The following is an 18,984-nucleotide window of genomic DNA, read 5'->3' on the forward strand; positions in this document are numbered from 1 at the left end:
GAGGGAACAATGGCAAATTGAGTGGAGAACCTGCTTCAGAGGAACAAAGACCTTGGACTGGGGCAACGATTTCTGTTCCAACAGGACAGTGACCCTCAGCACACAGTCAAATCCACACTGGAGTGGCTTCACAATAAGAATGTGAAAGTCCTTGAGTGGCCCGAGCCAAAGGCCACACTTGAATCCCATTTCATTTACATGAGATATTTTTGTATTTCATTTTCAATACATTTGCATGTTTTCACTTTGTCATCAAGGGTATTTCAGTCCAGGTATTTTCAGAGTTTGGACCAACTGCAGCACAAATGGTTATACAGTTGTATTTGGTGGAAAAGGCTCTGCTCCTGAGGATGCTCCCCAATGAATCCAAGCAGCATGAGCGCAATAACCTCATTAATATTCAGGACCCATCTGTTCTGATTGGCTAGCCGTTTCAAGAGTGAAACGTGAGACACCACAGACATGGCAGCTAGACAGCAACAGGCAGGGAAAACTCTCCAGTAATAAACAATTACAAACGCTTAACTGCTTTGAAAAAAACATTTTGTTAAACTATTATTTCTTACAGAAATGATAATGATCAAACCTTTGTGATGCCACAAAGTTATGGAAGTCCGAACGGCTCGTTTAGAGGCTCACTTTTCTAATATGGATTGTATGGATTTAGTTGGCGACCATGCGTTTTGATACTTTCATGATGTATGATAGCACATCCAACTCCTTTATAATCAAAGAGGCAAGGGGAATCCTGTTTTACATGATATGGGACCTTTAATTCACTTTAAATTCAGGCTACAACACCACAAAATGCCAAAGTCAAAAGCGCTGAATGCTTTCAGAAAGCAATATATGTTGAAATGGTCACATTCTGATGTGATAACATAGATAACTGCAGTAGCATGCATGTCTAAATTATAAATGGACTGCAATAAAAGTAATACGCAATAAAAAAGTTCTGCTTTTAATAAAGCAGTGTGTGTTTTTGTTATTATTAAATAACACAATGTGAAATCATGAAAACAGTTGGACCTGAAAAGTGAATTGTTTGTGTGTGGATTGTGTGTCACACAATTGCAGTTAACTTGAACTCCATCCCTCTCACCTTATCTGCCATTCTCCAATTTACCACTTATGCTCTTTTTCCTTCAAAAAACATCTCCGTTTTAACCTTTTGAAAGATTGAAATGAAAATGGCTGCTGTAATGACAGCAATTATGTGATTTTGCCTGACTCACACACTCATGAATGAAAGGTGCAGATTGCTTGGAGTATTAAGCCGGCTCGTCAATGCATGCGGGGCACCAGAGAGCCTAAATTGATTTTGCTGGTAAAAGCAAGGGGGCTATTTTCTCTGGGCCCTCATATTTAGGTATCTTGAGTGCTCCTCAAGACAGATAATCTTTGTTATTAGTGCTACTGCTGAAAACACTGCTTTAAAATGCTGGGCTTGTTGCTCGCCTAAAGAGGTAGATGGACAGGGGGAGTTAAGAGAACAAATGTGAGAGAAAGGCAGGTGTGTGTGTGTGTGTGTACGTTTGTATGCAAGATGGTAAGGCTCAAGAAATTCTACTTCTCTCTGTCTCCCTGTTGTTTATTCTCCGCTCTTTCTCTCCTGCATTCCCCATTTTCTGCCTGTCGATCTTATACTTATGTGTGTTCAGATAGCGGGGCACTATTCCCATTTTCTAAAGATAACAACAACAACAACACCACCAAAAAGAATAAAAATAAGAATAAGAATAGCGAGGCATAAAACAGGTCATCAAAGTAATATGTAAGAGGCAAGATGTACAAAATATGTAAATGCGCTCATAAGTATAAACAATGTGCCCACATTCTAAATCTTTCCCAGAGCGCATTTGAGAGATGGCAATGTGCAGGAGGTGGCCAAGTTCAACGTTAAGCAAAACAAGCACAAAATTTCCACAATATAATATTATGACATGGTAAAAATTCATATTAAAACAGCTTTGAGAACTGTTTTGAACTGATAGAAATATATTTAGGTCCTGGTTTCAGGAGGAGATGCAGGTAGTTGTGAGACTTTAATTTTGGTGCTTTACTTACACTGGTTTTCAATGCTGGTTCAGGCCATCATATCAACAACATCTATGTCCAAATGTTTGCTCGGTTGCATTGTAGCCCTCGTAAGTTGTCTGCTGCTTACGAGGAAACACACAGAAACTGAGACAGACCAAAACTAGCTCCATCCAAGTGCGATAAAATGACAGAGAGAAGGCGATAAAGAGGGAAAAAAGTGAAAGACAGAGAAAGAGAGAAGAGTTTGAGAGCTTAGAGGGAGGGTGATTGGGCTGAAACGATAACAGTGAGGGAGGTCAGTGGAGTGTTTCACTACTCACTTCTCCCGTGAAATGGCATGTGTATTGGGCACGAGGGGGGCGGGAGGTAATGGGGGGGGTGTTCTGGACTTCTTTGCCTCCATCTCTAATGAAATCACTGGTCCATTGTTGGGCAGTGTGGGGTAAAGTGCCATTCTCCCACAACAGGAGGGGGGCAGAGGCGACCACTGCTGCGCTCACTTCATTAAAATTTCCATTTCTGCAGCTGCAGGAGTCGCAATGAGCCACACTCCCATAGCCTACAGAGCAAACGTGTGGATGTGTGTGTGTGTGTGTGTGTGTGTGTTCGTGGCTAGTTTACCTATCAGTGTGCAGTTTGGTAGCTTGAAAATGATTGAACAATGACCTATGGGGCTTTGTGTGGGTGTGTGTGGGTGCGGGTGTGTTGGTACGTCTGCATGTAGAGCAGTGACACGACAAGTCTTTGACCTACACTGATCGTTATGAATATGGACAAATCCTTTGTTTTTTTCTCTTCCTCAGTCAGGTAAATAGCACCACTGTAAACACAGCAAGTCAACATGGAGGCTTAAGCATAAGGCTCTCTCTCTCTCTCTCTGTCTCTCTCTCATCGGCTTCACTAGCTGTTCAAGTCGCCGTCATTGAGGAGCCACGGATCTGAAAAGATACGCTTTAGACGGTTTCTCTGCCATTACCAGTAGGGCCAAAGTAATTAACCTGCTTCATATGTTTCATCTGAGGCCAAAAACAAAACAAGTTAATTTGTCCCAAGCAGCGGGGACCTCACTTTTATTAGTCTCATGCAAAGAGAGGAAGTTGAAAAAAAAAAGGCACAACTCAAATGACGCTTTATTGCCGTGCCTTTTCCAATTAGCGGCTGCCATCTTAAATCTTAACAGGTTCTGAAAACATGGGCTGATTACCTATGCAAATGAGTGGAAAGCTATAATAAAGCTGTCAACAGAAATAAACGGGTTTAACAGAGGAGAGCGTTGCAATCCCGAACATTGCCCGCTGGGCTAAACAAAGAGCGACAACATTCATGAAATGCTTTACCGGGACAGAACATGACGAAGTGGCCGCACTTAGAGGGCAACCAATATTTATGAATATACCTAGGGCTGGAATTCGGGCAGAACTAGTAAGTACGCTGTAAGTGTAACCTGATTTCTTATCGTGGATGTGGAACAGGGTTGGAGCCCAGTTCCCTTTTCGATTCCTTTGCTCAAGAGGTGATTTGAAGTTCCTTTGGTTCTCGAAAGTGAAGAAAGGAATGCAATTACATGAATTGCAGATATCACAATCAAGCCTTTACTAAGGTGGATGTGGACTGTAATAGAGCTGCAACGATTAATCGATTAATCGATTAGTTGTCAGCTATTAAATTAATCGCCAACTATTTTGATAATCGATTAATTGGTTTGAGTATTTTTTTAAGAAAAATAAGTCAAAATTCTCTGATTCCTTAAATGTGAATATTTTCTGGTTTCTTTACTCCTCTATGACAGTAAACTGAATATCTTTGGGTTGTGAACAAAACAAGACATTTGAGGACGTCATCTTGGGCTTTGGGAAACACTGATCGACATTTTTCACCATTTTCTGACATTTTATAGACCAAACAACTGATCGATTAATCGAGAAGATAATCGACAGATTAATCGACAATGAGAATAATCGTTAGTTGCAGCCCTAGACCGTAACTAATTGCAGATTATGATTTTAATATTTTGTGGATTGCATTGTTTTATGGAGATTATAATCACTGAAAAAAAATAAGCATTTGAATAGATTGTTTAGTAATACTGTATTTGACACTGTTGGAGGGAAACTCCTTGTTTGTGTGTGTGTGTGTGTGTGTGTGTACGAGGAGCGGGATTCACTCGGCTTTATCTTCCCTTCATTCTCCCACAATGAAAGGCTTGAGGAGGTGGGCTGCCTGCTCTCCATACACAAAACAAAACAATTTGCTATTGTGTAAATTACTTCCTTCAGTCAAGCTGAGTCAATCACAGGCATTCAGATGATGACATGTTGCGTGAATACAAGAGAGGAAAAACACTTCATATTCAAAAAAAACAAAACAAATAACCTTCTCCAGTCTGCCAGGGGGCAAATCCGTTTACTTTGGTCTGAAAATTGAACTTATTCGATTAACATGTTTACTTTCATCAGGAATTTCATTTCTTTCATGTTTGTGTGTGTGTGTGTGTGTGTGCGTGTGCACGCGTTTGTGTGTGTAAACTTGTGTACGCCGAGAATCACAGCTGCAGTAGATTTGTTGTCAGTGGGTGGTTCATATTGCTGTGAGTGTATATATTAGTGTATTTGTACATCCACTCCCTTGAGGGAATAGCGTTGCTCTAAAAATCCTATGTAGCTTATATCTTTGCCTCTGAGACCTTTATGAATATGTATCCCTGCAGACAGTCACAGGCTGAGGCAAAATTAGAAAGAGAAGAGACTAACAACAGCGAGGAAGGAACACATCATTCGCACATATTCGTAATTATCCTTCCTATAAGCTGTGCTCTTCTGAAGGGAAGCCTTAATTGCATACTGTACCGCTTATGCTAATTAGGCATACAGCGCATAACTCTGTTGTTAACCTGGAAATGTAAATGCCTACATTTAAGTAAGACTAAGCAATGCTCAATCCCTACCTGCTCAATTTGCCTCAAACAATTCCCAGAGACCACAGATAAGTGCTGCATGGGGAGAAAAAGAAAAAAAAGGTTGATAGAGATGGGGGGTGTTCAACATGCACGCCATGATGTGGAACAGCGTGGCACGAAAAACAATACGCGGCTAGCTGCATCGGTTAGATAAGTTGGATAAGTTAGATACAAGAGAGAGGGGGGAGGAGGGAAGGGAAGGGAAGGGAAGGGAGAGTGGAAGGGAAAATTGAGAGCCGAGGCAGCGCTGGTGTGAAGGAGGAAGAGCGTGATGGAGAGCGAGCGAGCGAGGCAGAGAGGCAGGTAGCTGCTAAGGAGATGGGAGCAAATAAGAAAGAGAAGAGGTGAGAGAAATTGCAAATGCACGCCCCCCCCCAAAAAAAAAAAAACAGAGTGAGAGAAAGTGAGTCGGGGCGGGTGAGGGGAGATAGTGAGACAGACAAAGAGGCTGAGCGAGGAGAAGACAATTGAGATGGAGAAAGAGGGAAAGAAAGAGAGAGAAAGAGATCTAGTTAATCTACTTGACGTGCTTGCTCCTCTCTTGCTCTCTCCTCCTCTCTCTGGGGTGTCCCATGCTTGCAGATAAAGGCTGGAGAAAGTAAGATAGACAGTGTGTGTGTGTGTGTGTGTGTGTGTGTGTGTGTGTATCAGCATCCACCCAGGGCATCTGTCGGTGCTGATTCGGTCATGCTGTTGTGTTTTACAGGACAAGGTGCTATGAGCTGATTTAACTGCTGGACACACTGGTTGATAGGTGGCAGGTTGTTAGCTGTGATTGTTAGTCATGTGAAAACACCATATGGCAAGGTGACTGTGACCTACAGCGGACCTTATCTTTGCTAAGGCTAAGGGCAAAGTAACACACACTCAGTAGAGTTAACACAGACCCGTATAAACACACACACACACACACACACACATGTGCGTGCACCCGCACTCTCAAACTTCTTAGTACATAATCTCACCCTACAGGCATCCAGTGAAGAGAAAGCACATGCGATACTGAATCAGTAACACCAAACCCCCAGACGTTTTTCTGACTAATTCCCTCTCGCTCTTCCTCCCCATCACTCACATCAGCACCTGTCAAGATCCTCACAATACTGAAACAAAATGTCCTCACTGCGCCGTCTCTTCCCCACTCCCATCCTTCCCATTCCCCACTGCTTTTATCAGTGACAGATTTGCTTCTCGGTAAAAAGTGCAACACTGGAGAGAGGGAGAGAAAAAAAAAAAAAATGTCAAGGCTGCCTTGGCATTTCCTCCCCTTCACATTCTCCTTGCCAGGCATATGCTCCACTCTGCCATTTCCATCCAAGACGCCAACTCACAGCCCGGCCCACTACCATCTCCTGCGTTGGCAAGGAAGGTAGATTACAGAGAGAAAATGTCATAAACTCTATGGAGAGGAAGCTTAGGTTGTCAATTATACATGTGCCACTCTGCCACTATCTCCGACACACTCCCCCCCCCCCCCCCACTCCAAGCGACTTGGCCAAGGTCGGCCTGCTCTCTCTCTCTCATTCTATCTCTCTTTCTATCATTCCCTCTGTCTGACATCTGTCGTTTATCATGTTGCCACAAATCCCCCCCCCCCCCCCCCCCCCAACCCATATGGACGCTGGAGGAATGCGAGACGGTTGTCACAACTGTACCCAAAATATTCTGATGGGTTACGATCCAGCAGGGTTGGGGCAGGGAAACGGTGCTGTGTTGAAGGGGAGGGAAGCATGTTGCTCTACATGCACATGGCTCTATAAATAAACCACTTTAGGGGGATGCAAAGAGAAGGGTGAAAGTCGTGCAAAGAGCATGGCTCTGCTCCGATTTCTCTCTCAGGGCACGTTCACAACCAAGCATGTTTTTAGCATTGTATTCACATCCGTTTCCTCCTTCAGTTTGGTTCATTTGGCTAGGTGAGAACAATGCCATTCGAACTCGGCTGGGACCAAATAACCTGAAGATATGGGAACTAGCCCTCTTCCAAGCAAACTGTGATGCTGCAACTACAGGAAACGACCCCAAAACCCCAAAATCTCTAACCTGGCAGGATGACACAGTACCAACTCCGTCCAATAAACAAGCTACTTGTGACTCCATGGGACTGCTTACATGTCCTGGTTTGTTTGAAACTTTTCCACTATGGTTTAAAGCAAACCAAAGAAAGCAAACTGTGGGTGTGATCGAACCCTAAGGATTGTATCAGATCTCTCTCTCTCGCTTTCAAAAATACTCAGTATGTAAATGAGTCGCTCCACAACATTCCTCTCACCGTCTCTCTGAGGAGTTATCAGAGAGCTCTAGTGATTAGCGCTGAGCACTGAGGACTCCGGACACTTCAACATGTTTCATAACAGTGTGGCACACTGGATGTCATAATTATGCTGACATAAGTGTAGGTAGATCTATTATTGGGAAATGACATGGAATGTGAAATGATGTGTGCGTGTCTAAATGAGTGATCAAATGAGAAAGAACAGGAGGAATATATGAATGCACAAACACTTTTCTTCTAGAGTTAGACCAATATAGGTTATTGGAGGCCAATACTGATATTTCTGGATTGAAGCTGCCAATAATTTATATGTTGTGCCAATATTCAACATCTTTAAAACATTTTGAAATTCCAAACAATGCCAAGGTTTAAGTGTTTCCCAAAGATTTTAATTCTTAGTAGGATGGAAAAGCCTCTGATTTAGACCACCATGACTTTAAAGCTCTCCATAGCTGCACTAGGCAACTTTGCACTTTGGCGGCCCCAAGTGGCAACAAGAGATTACTTCATTAAAGACTTCATTACCCAGAAATCATGTAACGCGACTTTGGTAAACTGGGCACTCCTCAGACCTAAATTCCTTCTTCTTCGGGGCTGGTGGGGGAGGAGGTGGTGATGAGGCTCAGCTATTGCTGGTGCTGCCGTTTAGGAAAAAGTTTTGCATTTCGATCTTAATTTTCGATTCATCACCTCCTGTGGGCAAAGGAGTGTACAAACCCGTGGCTCTGCTCCCAGAATGTTTAAAGAACAAATCTAGGCAAGCATGACACCGATTTGGCTCAGAGTATGCATCCTGCCCCCCCCCCCTGAGTATGGCACAGAGTCTGAGAGATGCGCATCACTACATTATAATGACAATATAATAGACATACTGAGCCAACATAGTATGAATTCCAGAGTGCTAATGCAGGAGGAGGCTGGAAGTGGAGGGAGCAGCACGCAGCAATGTGATGCAGCAGCATAAGCGTATGCAGGATCAGTGAGCGCTGGATCTGATTATATGGACCGCCTAGTTATCACACCTGATGTATAACTACTGTCCTGCCTGAACTACCATGAAGCTCCATTTGGGCAAATATAGGGCGGATATTAATTAGTAGGGATGAGACGCTCTTCTGTTGCAGCCCCAATTTGTGATTTAGGCAGATAAGACAGGTGTATTTTTACATAAAAATCTTGCTTAGTGCAGCTTTAAGGCAGGTGGTGATTTTACAGACTGCCACTGGTAATCAGGGAGGAACCTCCATCATATTGGCAGTAGAACAGTGTTCCCCAACCCAGTCCACAAGTACCCTTGTCCTGCATGTTTTGGTTCCATCTATACTCTTGCACACCTGATCCAATTAAGGGCTACACACTTTCATGTTAGCACTGTTCAGGTAGATCTGTTGCTACTGCTCAACCAGTCAGTACTAAGGGTTTGTATACCTTCCATGAAGCCATTCATTTCCATTCATTTCAGTATGGTACAAAAGTCAATTTGCAGAGACTTCAGATTGGTAGTCCATCATAGTGAACATCCCGCCCGGGTTTATTTTTGTCAAAGTTACTATCATTGTATGGTAACTCAGTTTAATGCCTGCATTAACAGCATTGCATTCACATGTTATTTGGTTGGAAAATCAAACCCAGAAGACAAACAGTAAGCAAACATGGACATTGTGAAAGGATGATGTGGATTTTGCTTCTTCTTGCTTTAAAAAAGTTATGATAGTAGAATTTTTTTTCTTTCTAATTTATCCAATAGCACATGAATGCACCATTCATCTCTGTTAAACTTGAAAATGCTTTCCATGCAGACACCCACAGAACAGAATGTATATCTCCGGCATAAAATAGTCCCTGTAGAAAAGATTGTTTTCCCAAGTACAATGCAAACGTCCATGACTTCTAAACCCGGGCATGAATGTTAGCTGGAGCAGCAGACAATTTTATGGTAGATTTATCACCTGAATGTGTGAATTTAAGAAAATAGTGAAATGGAGTAAATATTCAAAAATCTAAAAAAGCAAGCAAAAGCAACCGTATGTGGTCCTTTAATTGGATATGGTGTGCAAGAGAAGAGCTGGACAAACACAGGACAGGGGGTACCTGAAGACTGGATTACACTGCAGTAGATGAAATTGACTGGCCAATATCCGATTTTTAATAAAAGGCCAATATGGGCCGGATATGTTGGTCTAACCCTATTTTCTTTCCCTGTTGTTCCTCTGCTGTTTGCCTGCTGTGGTCATGTTTGAGTAGATGGGTCCATTATCCTGTCTTCGCTCAGCAGCTAGCAAAGCAGAACAAAGCAGAGCACACAGATAGATTTAGATAGATCTCTATTCATAAAACAAATCAATCTTGGGTACAGTGTGCCCTTTATTCATTTATATGGCCTTTCATCTTTCTGCCCACTTCAAACTCCTTCCATACACCTCTACTTTTACATCTTAATGTACGGAAATCTTTGATCAAGGAATTCATTATTACTTCAGTACCAGAGTGGGGGTGTGAATTAAGAAAAGAGAGCAAATGAGGTCGATGATAAAGAGCCAGAGGGAGAAAGAGAGAGGGAAAAAAAAGAGAGATTGACAGAAGGAGCAAGATCTCTGAATGTAACTCATCAATGTACCTGTCTCTCTGTTTACAGCATAGCGAGTACAGGAGTCCGGGCTGTCAGCCTAAGTGATATCAGGCAGGTTTGCCTTACAGAACCTGAGCTCCTGAGCTCTGTCAGTATGCCGTGTCCTTTTCACGTTGCTCTCACATCTCACTGCTGTGCAAATGTCAATGCAGTAGGAAGAGCCATCGTGAGAGCTTCGTGGATGTACAGAAACGGATAGTATTCTGCTAATATAATTCCTTTGTCAGTTTCTGAGGATAATCAAGAGTGACTAGATTTTCAAGCGATTTTCACCATTGTTTTACTCTGACTGAGCACATCCAGTGATTTCTACATATCAGAAAAGGGAGCAGAAAACCGCTACAACACGGGGTGAGTTCCTCATTATGGTTACTACAGTTGGTGCTGGAGTGAACCACAAGCCTGCAGATATATATGTGTGTGTGTGTGTGTGTGTGTGTGTGTGTGTTGCCATTGCATTACATCCATATCCTCTCTTTTCCCTTCATGTATAGTCTAATGATCTACCATCACTTCTGAAGCTGGATCCAGCCTGTACTCTGGGCTGAGCAGTGACACATCCATATGGATGATCTACTGTATCTCTCCCCTCCAACCCCTCAATACACACATATACACACACTCACGCACACACACACACACACGCACACACATCTAATAAATTGCACTAGCTCCTCAGACACAATGGCCCAATATGATAAGCATTGATCGTGGTGTTCGCCTCATATCACTAATAGATGTACTATAGTCCGATGTCGTTGTTTCCAAATGATCTCCCCGGTTATGACACTAAAGGGCCAGTCTGCTACAAAACCACAGAGATCAATCCTTACCCCCGCTCCACTATTGGCCAACACTGGCATCATCCGTCATGGTGCTGCAGCTACGCCTCTGTAATACCCTTCATACCGTCTGGAATTATTCCAGTTCTTAAAATAGTGTCAGGGAGTTAGAAGAAGGTACAGCACACTATGAGAAAGGAAAACGAAGGGAGAGACAAAGAGAGGGAGAATATGAAAGGGAGGAAAAATGACTGCGGTAGCGTGGGTAAAGAGGGCTCCTATTAGGGCAGTGGAGGGAGAAATATTGGCCAGTGCAGCCCTGTGCCGTTTGTCCTCGTCAAGATCTTAAATAGAATCGGGATCAATTATTCATAGGGTCCATAACTGGCAATAAATGTTAGCTGAGACACTGCAGCCTGGCCTACGGAGAGACAGAAGTCTAAAAGTGAGGTTAGAAGCAATCGTACAGGGCCAAGTTTTACAGCCTAGACTAAACAGCTGAATAACCATTTACAGTTCACACCTACACACCACATTAAAAAGCAATTTTATGACTTGTTTGGATGTGGCACAGTAACCACATGATAATCTGTGAACATGCAATTCAGCCGTGAACCCAACTGACCCACATTGGCTTGAAGTCATTCTGGCATGAAATCATACTGCACGCAGGCCGCAATATCACACATTTACCACAAAACTCTTCATGTGAACGACAAGCATCCTCATTGCATGACAGTAATTTCACATTGACAATGGCCATTAATGAGTAACCCATCCTTAACGAAACACACCAAGATTTTAGGAGATTAACATGTTGGTCACCTGTTAAAGCTGCAATAAGAAACATTTTCTGACCACTAGAGGGTGACAGAAACTGCAACGCATTTGTAAACAAGCTCACAGCAAAACCACTCACCCACTGCACTATGGAGGCCAGCCAAGGACAAACTTTGCAAAGCACCGCGCATAAAGGCTAATAGAGAAGTCTCACCGGTTACCAGTCTTTCTTTGCCTGGCCTGCTTTCTGCTTTTTTCTGCTGCTTTCTCCAGCTGGAGGTTATTTGTGCCACAAACAATGACGAGTGAGGAGGTAGGTAGCAAGTTTACTAGTTTAACAAGTTTACTCACTCGCCTCATCAATTCCGCCATTACGCCATTACCACATAGCACATAGTAGGTTCAGGATTGGTTATAAGGACTGATGTCGCTTTGCAGGTTTAAAGGATGAGAACATAGACACCAAAGTTATCCATGTGTCCCCGGTAGATCATTGGCTCCAGTGCTCCATGCTAACACTTTAGCATACACTATGTTGAGTGATAGTATAGTAGCATTAGCATAAGAAATGAGAACTTGTAGCAACTAAATGATTATTAATCTTAAATTATATGCAGCCATATCTGGTAGTTTTTTGTAGGAGATTGGTAAAAATGTAAACTTACACAGGAACTAAATGTGGTCAATGGGAGACGGTGTACAGCTAAAAACCACTGCATGAATACATGGTTGGTCACCTGAGATGGCTCCAAAAATAAACCGTGGCTATATTGAGTTCATATTTCATTTTTACTGCACCAACTATTACTCAACATATGCTAAAGAATTAGCATGGGGCAATAATGACTGCACATTCACTGCTGCTCTCACATCACACAACCTCCACCGAAATGAGGCAGCGTCCCCCGTACATTACATCCGCCCTGGCACAGAGAAAGCCACCAGAGCCGTGAATTATCACACAGAGACAGTTCTGGTGATAATTGACTGAAGGAATGCCAGGCTCTTACTGATGAACATGGAGGCACTCCACTGTGCATCTCCAAATGGCTTTTCGCAAGCTAATGGCGGTGTGGGGAAAATGAGCTCGCAGACACAGGGCAGGGGAGGTAATGTAGCTTTCCAGCTCAGCTCATTTTCTGCAAACTGAAGAGATAATCTGGACCCCCCGAAGGCCTCAGAGATTGAAAGCTTCGCGGGCAGAAAGGCCAAATAACTAAGAGAAATTAGACGTGAACCCGGGCCAGAGTTTTCTCATTCCACTCCCACGCCGTGCATCCGAGATGCTGAAGACGCTCCCGCATCTTACAGAAGGACTTGATTCTTTCATGCTCTGCTTCTTTCCATGCTTCTTTCATTCCTTCTTTCCCTCATTCCTTCCTCCATCCCACCCTCCCTTGCTTCCTACTTCCCTTCCTTCCTTTTTTCCTTCCTTCCTCCCTTCCTCCCTTCCATACCACCTTCTTTCCCTCCTTCCTCCCCTCTTCCTTGCTTTCCATCCTTCCTCTATTCCACCCTCCCTCCCTTCTCCCCTTCTTTATCTCATTCCTTCCTCCCTCCCTTCCTTTTTTCCTCCCTCCCTTCCTTCCTCCTTTCTCTTCCTTCCTTCCTTCCTTCCTTCATCCTTCCCACACTGTGTCCCTCCATTCCTTCTTTCCTCACTTCCTTCCTTCATTTGTTGCCTCCTTCCACTCCTCCCTCCCTTCCTTCTTCCCTTCTACCCATCTTTCCCTCATTCCTCCCTTCATCCCTCCCTCCTCCACCCCTCCCTCCTTCCTTCCTTCTTTCCTCCCTCCCTTTCTCCATCCCTCCCTCCATTCCTTCTTTCCTCTCTTCCTCCCTCCCTTGCTTCCTTCTTTCCTCTCTTCCTCCCTCCTTTCCTCCCTTCCTCCATTCCTCCCTCCCTCGCTGGTCTTTACAGAGGGTGTAGTCAGACATCATTGCTGTCCAGGCTGGATGTTGGTGGCGGCTGGAGAGCCTCCTCAGCTCTACTCAGATGGATTGGCTGCAGTCCGTCTGGACAGAAGAGGCTTTCTCTCCCGCCAACAGCTCCTCTCCTCTCCTCTCTTCTCCACTCCTCTCCTCTCTTCTCTTCTCCTCTCCTCTCCCCTCCCTCCTCCCTCCATGTCGGTCCTCTACACCCAGCAGCCAACAGTCTCCTTCCTCCAAAACACACACAACCTGTGTGCTAGAAAGTTAGACTAGGTAAAGTTAGGTTAGGTTAGGTTAGGTTAGGTTAGGTTAGGTTAGGTTAGGTTAGGTTAGGTTAGGTTAGGTTAGGTTAGGTTAGGTTAGATTAGATTAGATTAGATAGGGTTAGGTAAAATTAGATTAAATTAGATTTGATTACAGGTACAGTTAGGTTAGGTTAGTTTAGGTTAGATTAGATTATTCCTGTGGGGAGATTAGATTGTTGCAGCAGCAAATAAAAGGATACAGCAAAGAAAAGAAAAAGGAAAAGCAAAGAACACAAATAGGAACAGAGCAAATGGGAGTATTAAACATAACATTGCATAACATGACATTGCAATACTAGAAAATGAATATATATAGTAGGCCTATATGAAAAAAAAAAAATCATGAATTTAGATCATATAGGTTGTGCAAGTAAAACATGCTGAGACAAAGAAAAGACAATAAGAAATATGAAAAATATGTATGATTTGAAAATATGAACATTTTATATTATATGGCTGTATGGATGTATTATGTATACTGAGGAATATAAAGCTACACACAGTACATAACAAATGAGAGAGTATGAGAATTCTACATTCCGCATGCATGTATTCTATTTAAGGCCTTATGTCTGTGATTTATGAGAAAACAACAACAAAACAACAACAGCAACTAGCACAGGGTGCGGACTACAGGGGAGCCAGGAGGAGCTTGGCTCCCCTTAATAAGACATGAGCTCCCCTGAAAACATGATTTGTGAAATTTTGGGGGGTCTCTAAAATGTTGACAATATGCTATTTTTTGCCATGCATTTCTATTTTTCTGTATCTTCATCATCATGGATCATGCCTAAAATTAGGCTATTATTGATGTATGATTCATGCATGAGGGTGATTCATCACTAATTCACTTTAATGAAGATACCGGCATGCATGCTATTCTTGCCATCACCATCGAAGCGTGGCGGCGCAATATCAAACTTCACTCACTCACTCTTTAACTCAAAGATCAGAAAAAGAAAAAAAAACGTTCTTAGTCCCACTCAGCCTGTGCGCCAAATCACCATTATTCATTTCTCTGTTTTGTAGTCAGCATACTACAGTTTTAAGGTAAGGGCTATTCCCAATTACAGTAACTGTATTATTCACTGTTAGCACTATATTGTATGTGATGGGTGTTGATGAGGACTGGATCCCTTGTAGGCAGCCTGGCCTATTTTTGTTGGTATTTACAATGCTCAGGCGTGTGTGTTGTTATAGGCTGGTTTGTTGATATGTGACCCTCACATTTGATGTCTTAATTGTATCAAGAAATTATTGTGCTCATCTGTATGTGATGGGTAACTTTAACCGTTGTTGATGAGGACTCGATCCCTTGTAGGCAGCCTGGCGTGCTCTGTTTTTGATTTAATGCTCATACATTTGTGTGTTTATAGGCTGTTTTGCTATTTGACCTATCCATATCTTATTTGTGCCAATAAACTATAGAATATAGTACATCACTCTGCAGAGTATACTGTACCCTGCTTTAGTTGGCCGTATTGTATCATACTGTGATGTTTGGTTTTGATACCCGATGATCCGATGATTGATGTGGTAATTAACTGATTATTATATATCAGATGTGCTGACATAAAGCAAGTAGGCCTATATGCTTGCAGCTATGAACGTTTCTTTGCAACAAGAGTCACAGTCAGTCCTCTCTTTGAGGCACGCGCACACTGAACTAGCATGAGCATACCATATGTGCCACTAACACGAAAACATAAGCATGAATACAGCGCAAAGTAATCGCTTCCTCTCATCTCCTCTGCTCGGCGTCCCCAGCCCCACGCTGCAGAATGCGAATCTGGACACCGGTTCCCCGGCTGATCCCTCAGGACCCACAGCCCTTTTCCAGCTCCACATAGGAAGCCCCATGCATAATGCATCACCATCCAGGCCTATTTCAGAGCAGAGCGGCACAAAAATAGAGAGAAACACAGAACTTTCCGGGGCTCCGCAATCAGCCCCACAGTCGCTCATGTTACTCCGGAAAACGAGGTCTCGTTCCGACCGTGCGGAATTACCGAGAGGAAAACATGAAATATTTAGCACTGTCATCCCCCTCTTCCCCTCTCTCCCTCTCTCTCCCTTTTCCAGCTCAAACTTCCTGAGGGAGAAAAAGTGAAAAAAAAAAAAGTGAAAGATGCAGAGCACTTATGTTTTCTGCTCATGATTATGTGGATGGGTGGGTGAGGCTGTACCTGGCTCAGTAGGGGCCAGGCAGAGCGGGAGATTTGTCCTCAGGGGGACGGGGTGACATGCAAAGAGGTGCATCGTGGGATTTGATTTATGTTCCTTTCGAAGCGGGGGAGGAGAACGGGCTCAGAGAGTGGCTGCAAGAAAGGAAGGAGCGCGGGAGAATGATGAGGGTCAGGCGGGGCGTAAATGGACACCACAGGTACACATTCATGACTGGATACAAATGCACAGAATGTAGAGCTGTTCCTTGAAACAGAGCCTTTGTGAGAGCTGGGATGTGAGTGTGTGCATCAACACACACACACACACACACACACACACACACACACACACACACACACACACAGAAGGTGACCTTGACACAAACCCTCCACAGGTAACTCGCTTTGAGAAAACATGTGATTGTGGCACCTGAATGGACGTCTTTTACTGACATCAAGGCTGTCAAACCACAAAAATGGACTGGCACTTACTGAGCCTTTGTCCTCTGAGATTGTCACTGTAAAGGTTTTTGAAGATGAAAATGTCATTCAGTGTGTGTGCGTGCGTGTGTGTGTGCGTGAGAGAGACAGACAGAGAGAGGGACAATGTGCGTGCATACGCATACTCTATATGCAAACTTCTTCTTTGTCCTTTAATGTTGCCACTGTTAAGCTTGTACTGTGTAACGAGTGTAAAACCAACAATTATAGCATGAGCAGTTTTTTTTTCCATAAAGCATAAGCATAAAAGCACAAACCATTCAATTGTCTGGGAACACTGGAGCCCTTTCAATTCTCACTGGGACTTCAAAGCACACAGCAAGACACCGCACTATTAGAGTCTGTAGGTGGGATGAAAATATATTACAAATATATCCACTCTCTGTTGAAATTCATGACTAGGCTTTCATAGCAAAGAGCAGATTTTCTCCCGTCATTTGTCTTTGAGGATTGTGATGAGTGTAACCTTTGATGTTTCGAAACAATAGGCAGCGGGGGTTGGGGGGGTAGAGGAGAGGACCATCGGGGGAGCTGGGGATGTAAGGACTTAGCAATGCATTGCTTTGAATGCCACACTAATGAATCATATTGAAATGGATGAAACTCTATTCCAGAGAATGACATGGAGTACAAGCACGACACACACAACGTGTCACCGTTAAAAGATGAGGCAGAGATAGATGGAGGAGAAAAAAAACAAGACAACTCTCAGAGGGAGAGGGACGAAATGAAGAGTTACAGGAAAATAGGAAGTAAATAGGAGGTACAGGATTACTTCAGAGCCTGCTGACTAATATATGATGTGTGTTGGAAATGAGATGCTGTGTGCACTGCAGACCCCAGACCATCATCCACAAATACTGTAGTAATATACAGTGTGTAGCCTTGGTGGGAGGCGTGAAGAGGAGAAAGCATCGCAGCCAAGTACTACCTGCAAGAATACAGGCATGGAGGAATACATTCACACACTCTCACACACACACACACACAGACACATGTGGGAACAACCAGTGAGGAAATGTCAAAAGTGAACTAACATCTCAAACACTGACTATCGTAGTGCTCGCTCAAAAATGCACAGACACGTGTACAAAAACACAGAATCTCTCTCTCTCTCTCTCTCTCTCTCTCTCTCTCTCTCTCTCTCTCTAAGGTTAAGGTTATAGGGTGCAGTATGTGCCATTAGGTGTGTATTACACAGAATTGAAAATGAATCCCCTGTCATGCATTATTAAAACTACCCTAATTGCATTTGCATGTGCTTATCAGATGCTGCATGTGTGTGCGTGCCTGCAAGCACGTGTGCGTGCATGTGTGTGTGTGCAGTCCCTCTTCCTTATAGATTTCCTTGTGATGCTCTCAGTTACTGAATGTGTAACTCGTTTGAAACAGATATTCCCTCTGTTTAACTTGTTCCCACAATTTACAAGTTCCTACAATTCACCTGACAGCACCGACAAACCATAGAGAGCAGACTTTGTTACCTTTGTTTCCTATGTTACCAGATGGCTGCGTGTCATCTTTACTTTGATCACAGTATAATACGTGGTGGTACTGTTTTGCACAAAACATAGAGTTTTGCTTCCCCTTTTCATGAGGAGCTGGGACTTTTATGTAACAACATTGCCCCTATGTGGTGGAAAGAAAAATCTGCTCGTCTGACAGATTTGAAGTTGAGTTGAGAGAAACAACCAGTTTCTCTATATGCCTGCAGCTTAAAGTTATTGATTGCCATAATTCTAAGTAATAACCCGACAAATGGGTCAAATTGTAATTGGAAATAATTCATAGTGTTTGTTTTAACCTCCTTTGAATGCCAGATGGGAGGGGTCTACTGTATTAGGACAATGCAGATGGTGTCTGGTAAGTTGTCAATCACAGAAACGTATACTAAATTTATTTTCTAACACTGATTTATGAATACTCAAAACTCTCTGGGACTCGTTGTATTACCTTATGTGGAAACCCCACCCATCCATTTGACCCAGGCCTTGTAATGACATTACTGAGGATCAACTCATTTTTTTATTAATTGAGTATCAACTATACATACAAATTGAAAATGCAATTACCAATGATGTAGCATTCATCATATATTATGTCTTTATAGATTAAATGTGAAAACCTTTATGGATTTTTTTTCACCATTTCAAATTTAAACATTTTCATCATTGATGCACATTGATGTACTATCAATACAACACTGTGACATTTTGTGTTGCTCTGAACTTCATATAAATCTTGCATGTAGCAAATGAATGGAGTTGCATTGATTCAATTTTGCATTACTTTACTTGATGCCGCTATGAGTCACTTATGTGCTTTAATTGATAATCATCCATGCGGTTGGGAAAAAACATGGACGGCGCTAATCACAGGCGACACCTGTCACTGTCAATGAAAGCGTAAATTAAAAAAATGAGGTGCAGCAGCGGAGTGAGATACTGCATCTCAGGAAACCGGTCGTTGGTGGGTGAAAGTGAAGGTGTTGTCCTAGATCAAGGCACCTTATCAGCTCTCTGATAAAGGGTGGCACACACTGACCTTTGACCCCCCCTCCTCTCCCCACCACCAGAAGGTCTATCGTATCACCGCGGCGCTTATGAAATTTGCAGTTGC

Source organism: Centroberyx affinis, unplaced genomic scaffold (genome assembly GCF_046629955.1).
Source record: "Centroberyx affinis isolate AG114_WGS23_722 - 3 ecotype Tasmania unplaced genomic scaffold, CSIRO-AGI_Caff_v1 ptg000766l_1, whole genome shotgun sequence".
In the NCBI taxonomy this organism is placed as follows: Eukaryota; Metazoa; Chordata; class Actinopteri; order Beryciformes; family Berycidae; genus Centroberyx; species Centroberyx affinis.